Raw genomic sequence first — 13906 nt, 5'->3', positions numbered from 1 at the left:
AAACAGACACCAATCAGTAGAAGAGAATAGAGCAACCAGATATAATCCCTCACACCTATGATCAATTAATCCATGAAAAATGAAGCAAGAGTATAAAATGAAGAAAAGACATTCTCCTCAATAATTAGTGCTGGGGAGATTGAACATTGAAAAAATAGATTAGAATATTTCCTCACATTCTATACAATCCATGACAAAGAATAACATTTTATTTCTTTTGTTTACTAATATTTCTTGTACCTTTAGTTTATAGATCTATGTTTAGATCTTTTATTTCACTTACCAATTTATTCCTATATTATTCTTTTGGGTATAAATTTACATAGAATTATTTTCCTAATTTCTCTTTCTGATAATGTGTTGTTACTATACAAAAATGCAACGGATATTTGTATATTGATTTTGAATTCTTTAAGTATATTAAGTTTGTTCATTATTTCTTACAGTCACTGGTGGAGTCTATGGAGTTTTCTATCAATGCATAATTATGTCATCTGTAAAAACTTTACTGCTTTTTTACAAGTTGGATGACTTTTATATTTTTTCTTGACTAGTTGTTCTGGCTAGGACTTCTAGTAATGTAATTTAAGACCTGTGAAATTGAACTACTATTTCTTATTACTGCAACAGAGGAAAACATTCCTGTATGTTAACATTGATCTTGATGTTAGTCATGGGTTTTACATATATGCCTTTTATTATGTTTAGTTACATTCTATCTAGAGTGAATTTGTTAGGAATATTTTTATACAAAATTATGGTCAGATCTGTAAATAATTTTCTTACATTTTTTGAGATTGTTATTTTATAATTCTTTGTTTTTTAAGGGATGGTATCCCATTGTTCCATTTGCATATGTTAAATAATAATTTTGAATGAGGACTAAATTCAAATTAACTTTAGTTTATAATACGTATAGTATGCCATGAATTCAGGTTGCTAATATTCACTTAGAATGGAATATACGCATACTGAAGGAAAAATTTACATTGTAGCTTGAGTGTACATTATTTAAAAATTTTATCACTCATTTTGAATTTGGCTTATATTTAATGGAATTTATGTCTAAATAAATAGTTTAAGTTTTGCTAGAACTAGATTTACTACAGTTTACTGATAAAGAACATAGCTATTATTTACAGTTAGTGCAAAATACACTTGCCTTAAAATGCCGTATTATACTAACAATGCCAGCTGTTTCAGGACTGAGAAACATATTGCTTCTTAAATGCATCACATGGTTTTTCCACCCCAACCCACTATACTGTTATTGCTTTGTTTTTTGATTGTTTGTTTGCCCCTTAATGGAGGCACTGCTTATTGAGCACAGGATCTTGTGCATAAGTGTATTTATCAACATCATTCTGGAACACTTAACAGAAGTCACAAGAGTATGGATTATAAAGATGACAAGAAATTTTATTGCATCTGGGGACTTATAAACCTCTGAGTGAAAGAATGGTAAAAAATAATTTGTAAATATACAATAAGCTTTTCTCTTTTGTAATTTTAAAGTAGAATATTAAATTATGTTTATTTTATTTATAACACTGATTTACAATTTAAAACAACAATTACCCACTTTGGGATTTCTTAAATTTGATACATTATTTTAATCTAATTTTGTTTCATAAATATTTAAAATTTATATATAAACATAACAAATATACTGATATTTAGTCTTCTCATGTTTTGTATATAGAGCTACTTATTGTAAAGCACACAAATACCTACTTCCACCTCCTAATAAAATTATGTTTCACTTTACTTACAAAAGATGATGAAAATTTATAACTTTTCTGTACAGGTTTTACAAAAATTTCACTTTAAATTCCAAAACTTTAAAATTATTTTATATATTTTGTGCATTATTAATACTCTGTTCACCAATCTGCTATAAATTTGTGTACAAAAGGATGGAGATTGGTTTTATTTCATAGTCCCCAAAATTAAATAATTTTAAAAGATATTGTGAGGATAATATTTGCAGATCACACTATAAATATAAGCATCCTATATGTTTCATTTTTACTTTATGAATGATAAGGAATCACTGGCTGAATGTTCCACTTGTGTTGCTAGGAGACCAGTCGTTTTGTGATGTCACAGCTGCTCAGGTTGAGAACCATTGTGATGGCCTAACAGTTTAAATGTGCAGGCCTGCCAAAGCAGCATTTGAAGCTGCAGTGCTCAAAATCATGCAGATTTGAAAAGTACTTGTAGAAAAAGTTATATGAGATGGCACATGTTTCTTCAGAAATTCAAGATGTGTCTCGTAAAGATGGACCAACTGGTTCAGGAAACTCCGGTAGATCTCTATTGTGTGAACAAACATTTTCTGGGGACTTGGACTTGAGATCTATAATTGAAGAAAATGCTTTTCAGACTTTGTCTGAAGTATTTTTGATTAAAAGACCATGTTACACACATTGTGTCTCTGAACCAGATGAAGATAATGACATTCGTTTCCTGACATTTCCAAGAAAACTCTAGAAGTTGGCTGGGAGTGACCAAATTAAATCCATCTGGTGGGATGATAATGGAGCTTCCATAGTGATTGATGAGGATATCTTTAAGAAGGAAGTTTTGGAAAGAAAGGCCCCTTTCAGAATATTTGAAACTGGAAGTATGAAAACTTTAGTTAGACAAATTAAACTTTATGGGTTTAGTAAAGTGCGGCAGAATTTTTAAAGTTCTGCTTGTCTGGCTGACTTTCTGGCAGAAGAAATAGAAGTCTCTGTTTTAAGCAAGGTATTAAGTAATTTTAGTTACCGCTGGGTAACTTATGTATAAAATTTTATTTTGTACATCAAATTATGAGAATATAAATGTAAAGTGAGCTTTTGAATATCGTACAAAACTAATAAGGCTAAAATCCTTTATTTTTTCTAAAAAAAGGACAGTGCCTTAAGTAGTCAAGATTATGAGATAGTTGCTTGTAACTATGAATCTTACCAGAAATCTAAAAAATTTTAAAAGCTGCTTTTAAAAAGTAGCATTCACCCTTATTTCAAATGCTAACTTTTTAATTTGATGACTATAAAATTTAAAAGTGTATATTCCAAATAAGGAATTTCAAAATATCGTCAACATTGTTCATATTTTGATGATATTTTCTTTGCATGGTAAATGTGAACTCTGAGGTTTTCTAGGTTAGGCTTATTGTAGTGTTGTATTTTGGTTTAAAATATTACTAAAATATTTCTCCTTTTGTTGTAGCTGCAGTTCTATCATAATCCAAATTTTAAACGTGGCTTTCCCCTGCTTCTAGTGAGAATGAAAAGAAGAGTTGGGATTAAAAATGACTGTCTGGTATCTTGATTGGCTGAAGATTTCAAAAAGAAGCACTTTAAAGTAGGGTGTAATGTGGACAATCATAATTCTGATTTTTAGCTGACACTCATGGAGAAAGTGCATTTTTACCTTCTGCAGATTTAAACATGCCTCTAATAATAAAGCCCTCTAATAGCCACATAATTGGTGATACAAATATCCCGATCAGAGGTGATTTTTCTCCTCCATCATCAATGTCAGTTAGACCACCAGAACAAAGTGTAGTGGATCAACGTGCTGTTTTAAATCAGTTGACCACTCTCCACGGGCACTCTCAAAGCAACTACACTGAAGCAAATGGCCGTGTTGTGAACTTCATTACAACTACAACTTCTAATTCTCAGTACAGCATCTTGTCTCCCATACAGAGCAATTGTTTTCGACTGATGATGCAGCCTTCTACTTATCCAAATAGGTATCACAACATATCTTCCAATGAAGGTCGTTTTTCTAAACTTCAACCAGGGAGCAATCAATGGTTTCCAGTGCCAGTGATAGCAGATACATCAGCTACATCCCTTTCAATGTGAAATCATCAGCCATCTTCAGTTTATGAACGTCATCCTAATTACAACTGATCTTCCAGGGGACTACCAGATAATGCAGTAAAACAAAGATTAAAATTGATGTTGGCAAATGTCGACAAATATCTGCAATTTTCTCATTTGAACAGTAAACATAGATTTGTACCTTTATTTTCCATTTTTTTAAATAGTTTTAACAGTTAAATGGGAAACTAAGTTACCATTTAAAGAAAAAAAGAGATATTTGATTCTTATGATCATTTGATGGAACAATATGGGAGTAAATTTAAATAATTTCTTGTAAGGAAGAAGAGAAAATGGAAGAATTTGGTAAAAGATTAAAACATGGAGAGAGGGAAAATTACTAAGTGGTTTTGGGTTCATCCTGGAAAGTATCAAAAGTGTTAAGTTAGGATAGGTTGGAACAGGAGATAAATGATGGAACCAGCCCAGGGATCATGGTCTCTTTTATGTCATCCCTGGAATCATAAAGGTCACATGATGTAGTCTCAGAAGGCACATTCATCATGTGGTAGAATTTAAGAAGTAATTTTATATTTGTTATTTTTGTGCTGTTCTGAAAGCATTCAAATTGGTGCTTTCATTTCCTGCCCTCAAGAGCCTTCACTATATTTTCTTGTCAATAATTAATGTTGATTTAATGTACCATCCAAAGTCAAGCTTAAGTCCTCAGGTTGTCACTAAAAGCCTTTCAAACTCTAAGCCTACAAACTCAACTTAGTTTTTTCATTTCTTTATAAATCTGGCATCGGACTATCTTGGCATATCTTTATGTTTCAGCATATCTGGATAAACATCCAGGCAAATGCTTTTCAGCTATGTTAGCTCTAAACTCACCACTTTATCTCCAGCTCATCTTTGAACATTTGGTGTCCTCCTTTTACCTACTTACACTTTCCAAGTCTCAGCACTAAATCCACCTCCTCCAAATGTTTTCTGTCTATCCCCCTTTCCTTGTCTAATTTTGATACCAGCACAGTAAGCACAGCACATGCCACAGGATGCATTTAAGTATTTAGTGAATGAAAAATACATGTTCACTTTAAGCAAAATCTACTTTTCTGAAACAACAAATCTCTTATGGTTTTCAAACTATTTCGTTATGGTCTTTACTCTTCACCACAAACTAGCTCTTTTCATAGCTCAAGGTCTAGTCACTCAAGACACGAAGTGGAGGTAGGTACAGGAGACAAAGTATTATTTTCTTCTTAATTCATGCCTACAGACGCCTAAAGGATTCCATTCTCATTTGCTGTATTTTTTCCTATCTCTTCATCACCCACCCACCACAAAATAGCTGATTCTCTTCCCCATTCTGATAACTATACTGTTTTCTAATTAATTTACTTTTAGAATCAGAGCATTTTCCAGATGAGACAGTGCCATTGCAAACATTTGATGTAGGTTTATACACCCCACATAACTTGTGTCCTTTCTAACCTTCACACAGTTAGTATCTAAGAGGTACTAGAACCTTGGTTGGGGGTTGTCATATTTAGTAACCAAATTGCAATCAAATTTGTGTGAACTAGAAGGAGGTGAGGGTATTGGAGTTGAAAAATTTTCCAACTGCAAGAAACCAAATTTCTGCCGGTATTATGAAATATAAATTATTTATGGAAGACTTTGACATTTTCCAATTAATTTAAAATGAAAGGTGAAGCATTATCAGAATGTAAAATGCCCTGAAATGCTGGAAAAAATTGTAGACAAGGTCAGGGAGCCTAAGGCTTCTGCTCATAATCATGCAGCCAGTGTCAGCTGATAAGCCTGGAATGGCAACATAAAGCCCTGAAAATTTGTCACCATTTGTGAAGAAAGCTTTTGATAATCTGGAAAAAGGGCAAATGGGCCAGGGTAAGCTCTTGCAACATCCCACCAATATGACCTTAACCAATAGAAGAAAAGAGCCCACTTACTGCAGGAGATCTTTGTCTGGACAGCAGTGGTTTTTCCTACAAAAGAAACATCAAGCTTTTAAGATTGTTATCTCAACTCTGATGTTGGCTCTGTTGTTGCTTACATTAGCAGTCTGGGATTCAGATGAGCTGGTTCAGCAGCTAGTTTCCAGCTCTCTTATCACACAGTTGGTCTTACCATGATCATGTTAACAAGGTTCTATACTGATAAGTTAAAGGCTCCAATTTACTTTCAATATTAGAAATCTAAAAGAAGAATATTGTTTGTCCATATGTAGATTTCTACCTGGGAAAAGCTAGACTATTGGCAAAAGTACAAAAGTTGGCTGGTGTTTGAAAACTATTCTCTTAGCCCTGCCCAATGAATCCTTCCCACTATCTACTACAAATATATCTACCACTGTGTGTGTGTGTGAAGATGGATTGTTAAGCAGTAACTAAGTTTGTCTTAGTTGAGTCATCAGTGAATTATTCCTCTGCATCTGGCAGAATCTCTGTGAATTAAGAGTTTCATTGAGCCACCAGATTTCCTTCCGATCAGGGAGAGGTAGATTACATTTCTCCCAGTATCCTTATTGTTAACTGTTCATTGAATCCCGAGCTGATGCTACGGCAAGCCACTGAAACCTTGAATTGGACTGAGACATATGCATTCTCCAGTCCCCAGAGACCAGCACAGGCCTGTGTCTCCTTTTTAATTTATGCTTATGTCTAATTTTTTTTTCTAATTCTCATTGTTGACACATCTTATTTTGGCTTTGAAAACCCATTGACTTATTTATAGAGAGTGAACCACTGACTTAATCCCATTCACCTAGAAATTGCAATAATCTTTCTTTCCTTGGACTACCTGGAATAAAGTGAGCGTAGTCATCATTTTGAAAGCAGTCCTCAGTGCCAATAATTCAGAACCATTACACATCTTAGCCCAGCACTTGAGCAAGAATATTTGTTGTGGATCTCAGGGATTATCCTCACATCTCCTAATGAAACCATTGTTATCCAAAATCAAGTCTTGGTCAGTATTGCATTCCCTTTGCAAAACAGTTAAGAATTGTAGTTCTGAGATTTTGCCATGCTGAGATTTTCAGCAACCTAGCATGTTCCTTTCTTACCGATGCTGTCGTGGAGATGAGACCATCGGTCAGAGACAGTGAACTTTACCACTCAGAGCAAGAGCAGCCAGTTTTAAATTTGTATCCATTTCCTAATTTCAGATGAATACACAGAGTGAAATTTTGATGGCTACAGAAGCAGTGGGCTGTTAACATGAAGAAAGTTTAAGGCATGGTAAAACACTAATTCTGACAGTATATTTATGTATAATTTATTAGAATCACTTATTTATTAGTATCTTTACCTAGGATAAGCATTTCACCACTCAAGTTTACTTGCTGCAGAAACAATAATGAGAAATGACATGGGAAAAAATGGCCATTCACTTTGTATTTTTCCTTCTGCTTCTATTGAGATATAATTGGCGTAGAACATTGTGTAAGTTTAGGTGCAGAGGATTGTGATTTGATTTACAAGTATCATGTAATAAATATCAAAGCAACTTTAGTGAGAATTCATTATCTCATTTCGATACAATATTAAAGAAATACAAATTTTTTTCGTTGTGATGAGAAACCTTAGGGTGTGCTGTCTTAACAACATTCATATGTAAAATAAATCAGTATTAATTGTAATTTTCATGTTACTATGGGGCATCCCTCGAACACGTTTATTTTACGGCTGGCAGTTTGTTGCTTTTGAGTGCATTTGTCAAATTCTCCTTTCCCAACCCCTGTCTCTCTTAACTACAAATCTTTTTTCTATAAATATGTTTTCTTGTTTTTGAGGTGTACTTTAATGTAAAAACTGTGTTAGTTTTTCTTACACAACATTCTGTTTGCAATTTATAGTACATTTCAAACTGATCACCAGAATATATCTAGATATGATATGTTGCCATTTAAAGTTATTTCATAGTTATTTACTTTTCCCCATACAGCACATTTCTTGTCCCTGACTCATTTAATTTGCAACTGGAAAATTTTCTCTCTTAAATTTCGACAAATATTTCTTTTTATTCATCCCATTTCCCTCCTTCTTGTGAACAACCTGTTTCTTTATATACCTATATCTACTTTTCTATTGTGTTATGTTCATTCATTTTAAATTCCAAATACAAGTAAAATCATACAGCATTTGTCATTCTCTTTCTGAATTATTTCACTTATCATATTACCCTCTTGGTCTAACCATTTTTTGCAAATGACAAGAACTTATTCTTTTTATAGCTGAGTAATAACCCATTGAATTTTTATGTGTGTGTGTACATATATATATATATATATAGATATAGATAAATCTATAAAATATAAAGAAAAATGGGTAGATATATATATTCTATAAGCACACATTTTCTTTATCCATCATCTATTGATGAGCTATTAATTTGCTTCTATATCCTGTCTATTGTAAAAAATGCTGCAGTAAATATAGGTTTGAATTTATCTTTTCTAGTTAGTGTTTTTATATTCTTTGAATAAGTATCCATTTATGGAAATACTGGATTATATTTCCTTTTTAATTTTTAGATAAAACTGCATAGTGTTTTCCACAGTGGCAGCACAAATTTACATTCCCTCAAGCAGTGCATCAGGGTTCTTTTCCTTACATCCTCACGAACACTTATATTTGTTATCTTTGATAATAGTCATTCTGACAGGACTGACATAAAATCTCATTGTGTTTTGGAATTGCATTTTTCTGATGGTTAGTGATGACCGGTTTCATATGTCTGCTGGTTACCTTATCCACGCTGTATATTCATTTTTTTAATGCGCTAAATGACCATAACTGTCTGATTTCATTTTTAGGCATTCTTTGTGTTCCATTATTCTGTTTGTTCTGTGCCACTACCATATAATTTTTATTACATTAGTTTTGTATTCTAGTTTTAAACCAGGGAAGAGACACATCCCCTTTTTCTTTGACAAATATGTTTGTATTTTTTGTTTGTTTTCTTTCCTTTTCCTATTTTTTTAGTGATTTCAACACTTCTGTATTTACATGTAAATTTAAGTATTATTTATTTTAAATTCTGAAAATGCCCTTGGATTTTAATAGGCATTGAATTTAATTAGTGTATTTTCTTGGGTAATACTGTCATTTAAATAATAATTTTTCCTCATCAATGAACACAGTATACCCTTTCATCTGTTTGCATTATCTTCAATTTCTCTTATAAATATTTCATAGTTTTCTGGGTACAGGTCTTTTACCTCCATGGTTGGATATATTTCTTGATTTTTTTTTGTAATGCAACTGTAAATGAGACAGTTCCCTCAATTTCTCTATATGTTATCTTGTTGTTATTGTGCAGAAATGCAAGATTTCTGTATGTTAATTTTACATTCTGAAATTTTATCAAATGCATTGATAAGCCCTAGTAGTTTTTAGGTGTCATTATTAGGATTTCTGTTAAAAGTATATCATCAGCAAACAGATTCTTTTACTCCTATTCTTTATTAACTATATTATATTTACATTTATTTTGGATAGCTATGGCTAGAATTTTCAATATTATACTGAATAAAATTGGTTAGAGAGAGCATTCTTGTCTTCTTCCTGCTCTTACAGGAGAAGCTTTCAACTTTTAATCAGTGAGTGTCATGTTAGCTGAGTTCTTGTCATACATGACCTTAACTGTTTTGAGGTATGTTTCCTCATGCCCAGTTTGAGGAGAAATATAATCATAAATAGTTACTGAAATGTGAAAACATTTTATGACTCTATTGATGTGACTATATAATTTTTATTATTTAATTTGTTAGTGTGATATATCATATTGATTACTTTATAGGTAATGAATCACTTTTGCATCCCTGGAATAAAATGGACTTAATCATAATGTATAATCCTTTTAATGTATTTTTTGCGTTGCTAACATTTTAGTGATGATTTTTGCATCTATGCTTATCAGTAGTATTTAATCTGTAATTTTTTGAGGTATTTGTTCCAGTTTCAGTAATAGTGTGATACAGAAAGGTGGGGTAAGAAGCCTTCCTTCTGCAAATTTTTGGAATTCTCTGAGAAGTATAGGTGATAGTTCTTCTGTAAATGATTTGCAGAATTCACCTGTGAAGCTGTCTAGGGCTGGAATTTTGTTTCTTGGGAGATTTTGTTTTATTACTTATTCAATTTCATTTGTGATAATCTGTTCATATTTTCTATTTCTCAATCTATCCTGGAGATTATGCCTTTCTAAGAAATTGGGCATTTCTTCTAGGGTTTCCATTTTATGACATATAATTTGTTGTATTTTCTTATGATGCTTCATATTTCTTTGATATAAGCTGTAACTTCTCACTTATTTCTGAGCTTATTAATCTGTACTCTTTTTTTACTCATGAGTCTGGTTAAGGTTTATCAGTTTTATTTATCTTTCAAAAGCCATTATCTAGTGAGATCGAATGTATTTTTAATCATTATTTTATTTATTTATGTTCTCACCTTTCAGCTGTCTTTCTTTCTACTAACAAGTTTTTTTATTGTTTTGCTACATCTTTTGTTTGTAAGATTGTGTTATAACAGTGAGATGTTTCTTATTTGTATAAGTGGGATTATTTTGCTATAAGCATTCCTTTTAATATTGTTTTTGCTCTACATCATGGACTATGTTTTTGTTGTCATTTTTCTTTATATATGTTTCCTTTGATTTTTATATCAATCCATTGTTTGTTTAATATTGTATGATTTATCCTCCACATTAACCATTTTTCTTAGGTTTTTTGTTTTAGTAAATTTCTATTTTCACAGAATCCATATGTTTCTTCAAAAAATAAGGAGAAAAATAATAAAATTTATACAAAAATTGGAAAGAGCCAAATTTTCTAAAATTACCTTGGAAAAATGAACAAAGCTGTGGGTATTATACTCACTGACTTTAGAACATACTAGAAAGATACAGTAATCAAAACATCAAAATTTATCACTAAAAGAGACACATAGATCAATGCAACAAAATCAAGAGTTCAAAAATATACCCACACACATAAGTTCAATTAGTCTACAATGAAGGAGGCAAGAGTATACAATGGATAAAGGTAGTCTCTTCAACAAGTAGTTCTGGGAAAACAGAACAGTACATGTAAAAGGAAGATGTATGAGCACTTCCTTCTATAGAACACAAAATATGATAAAAATGGATTAATTTCCTAAATGTAAAACCTGAAAATAGACAATTTCTGATCAAGTACATGAGGAGAACAGTCTTTGAGGTAAATGATAGCAATATTTATTTTTGATCTCTCTCCAAATGAAAAAAAAGTAAAATTAGCAATAATACTTTTTTCTTTACTGAGGAAAAATTAGATGTACTATATGATACAGGGATTCTTCTTCTTCTATAAGTGTGAAGTGCAAAACCTTTTACAGAGCAAAGAAAACCTTCTACAAGACATATGACAACACACAGAATAGAAGGAAAAATTTCGGACAGTAAGACCAACAAGGTGTTAATATCTGTTATATATGTAGCAAATTAGACTCAGTATTTTAAAACACAGGCCCCAACTTAAAAACAGTTTAAGGATCTTCATGGAAGGTTTTCAAAAACAGACATGTGGATGATTTTCATTCACATAAATAGAAACATAACTTTGCTATTCTTTAGGAAATCATAAATCAAAACCAGAATGAAATATAATCTCACAGCAACCAAAATGGCTATTAAAAAGGCTTCAAATGACAACCATTAATAAGAATGTTGATAAAAGGGAACCCAGGTACACTGTTGGTCGAAATACAAATTGATGCATCCACTAGTATAAAAGTGTAAACAGTGCACAGGAAACTAGAAATAGAAGCATTATATGTTGAAACAATTCCAGCTTTTGATATAAATCTGTAAAAACATGAAAACATTAACTTTAAAGGATATATTACCCACAATGTTTTTAACATCATTATTTATAATAGCCAAGGATAGATGCACAACTCAACTGCCCATTAACAGATGGTTGGCTGAAGTACATGTGAGATATAGATAACATAATAAATTCTTAGTCATTGCCATATCAAAAAATAAAATTCTTCCATTTGGAACAATGTGACTGGACCCAGAGTGTGTTGTACATATGAAAATAAGTCAAAAAGAGATAAACACTCTTAGTTATCACTTCCATGAGGAAACTAAAGATAACAGAAGTAATCATATATAAACAGGAACAGAATCACATATATATGTGTAGTGTACCAAGCAGTGTTTTCCTATGGGGACAGTCAAGAAGGATGAGGAAGACAGAAATGTGAAAGCTATGAGTGATAAATTAGAGAAGCAACTGGGCTATATTTACAGCACAGAGAAATATTTTAATAATTTAAATTATTTTAAAGAGATTATAGGCATATATTATAGTAAAATATGCATCTATGTGGGAATAACTTTGAAGAAAAGAACCCAGGAAAATCAAAATAGTTTGTAGTACTATGACTTTAAGGGTGGTGATTTGTTCACTTTCTTTATTGTTCTTATAATGTCCTTATTAGAATTTAAGCTTTTAAGTGAAAAAGTATATATATTTAAAAAAGTAACATAAGTTGAAACTATTTCTGTCTCTCCCCTTAAATCTACAGTCAGTAAAACGTTCACATCTCAACAAAAATAACTACAACACAAAACAATACTCCAGAATGCATATGTACAGTTGAAGTTCGGTGCACTAAAACACATAAAGGAGGCTCAACTGAGGGAAGAGCAGATTTGGTGCCTGCAACCAAGCCCCACTGACTAGGGCACCTGAGCCCACAGGCTCAGAGAACCCAATAGAAACAGGGTCTCAGTGGTTGACACAGCTTCAGCCTCCAACTGCACCAGTACTCATGGTCACTGGTAACTAGGAAGGAGCCACAATGGAGACAGAAATTCCATCCTCCAGACACTCAGACATTCATGACACTGTCCTAACTCCCCATTCACAATGGTGGAGACAAGTTACCTTGCAAAACTGGACATGGAAAAGGCACTTGCCTGATTCCAATTACCCACCTGTCTTTACACATTTCCTCAATGTGTACACTGTGTCTCAAGGGATATCAGATAAAAGGAAGGGTTCACCATACCAGTGACAACAGTGGCATTAACTACCAGAGAAGTCTAAGAAGTGACAATGAAAGCATATCTTTTATCCAGACAGTAGCGACTGGAAAGTGCCATTTTGAAATATTATCAGAGGTAGCTCAATTAAGTAAAATGAAATATTGTACAATATTGCAAATTATCAGAAAAAAAAGGCAAGGTCTCCAACTCCCAATCTGTTATTTAGTGTCATCAGAGCAATACTTTACCAAGACCATGACCGATCACAATAAAATTATAGGGCACACACACAAAGTTACACAAGAACAGACACTGAAACAGACACAGACACACACAAACATACACATGCTCACACACACACAATATCAACCCTGCAGCAAACAAACTTAAAGTCATGGTATATTGCCATATAACTAATACAGTATCCAAATAGTTGTCATACAGAAACTCAATACAAAAAACAAAACTCAGATAGCAGTTTAGTGAGCTTAGTAATAAATTAAATCCTGATAAGGAATACATTACCAAAGAGACTGAAACTATATAATAACCAAATTTTATTGGAGGACCAGATGAACTAGACCAGATGAACTAGTAAATGAAATGAAGAATGCAACAAAAAGCATTGGAAGCAGACTGCCTTTGTGGAAGAGAGTTTAGAAAACTCACCAATAAAAAACTAGAAACAATATAAGAGGGCAGAGATACAGGATATTAAAAGGTGAGGAAATTCTACAATAGCCATCAGACTTCTTCAGGAAGTGCACTTTAGAGTGAAATCCTGGAGGGAGAAGAAAGTTAGAAGGTAGCTGCTGGTTTATTTAAAGAAGTAATAGTTGATAACTTCCCGAACCTGTGTAAGGAACTGATATATGAGTCCGTGAGCCAACAAAACACCAATAACTTTAAGGCAAAGAGACCTCCTTCAAGATACGTCATATGCAAATTGGCTAATCATTGACAAAGTAAAATTTTAAAGGCAGCCAAAATATGTTATGATAATCTACAAAGGAACACCC

The 13906-nt window shown here is 32.5% G+C and overlaps 1 pseudogene; it reads left to right on the top strand.

Annotated features, from left to right (window-relative positions):
- Positions 1–2197: 2197 nt before the first annotated feature.
- LOC140695200 (heat shock transcription factor, Y-linked-like) lies at positions 2198–4028 on the top strand (annotated as a pseudogene).
- The last annotated feature ends 9878 nt before the right edge of the window (positions 4029–13906 follow it).

The sequence above is a fragment of the Vicugna pacos genome, unplaced genomic scaffold, assembly GCF_048564905.1.
Source record: "Vicugna pacos unplaced genomic scaffold, VicPac4 scaffold_190, whole genome shotgun sequence".
Lineage (NCBI taxonomy): Eukaryota > Metazoa > Chordata > Mammalia > Artiodactyla > Camelidae > Vicugna > Vicugna pacos.
The sequence above is the reverse complement of the archived record's forward strand: the minus strand, read 5'-3'. Positions and strand labels throughout refer to the sequence as shown.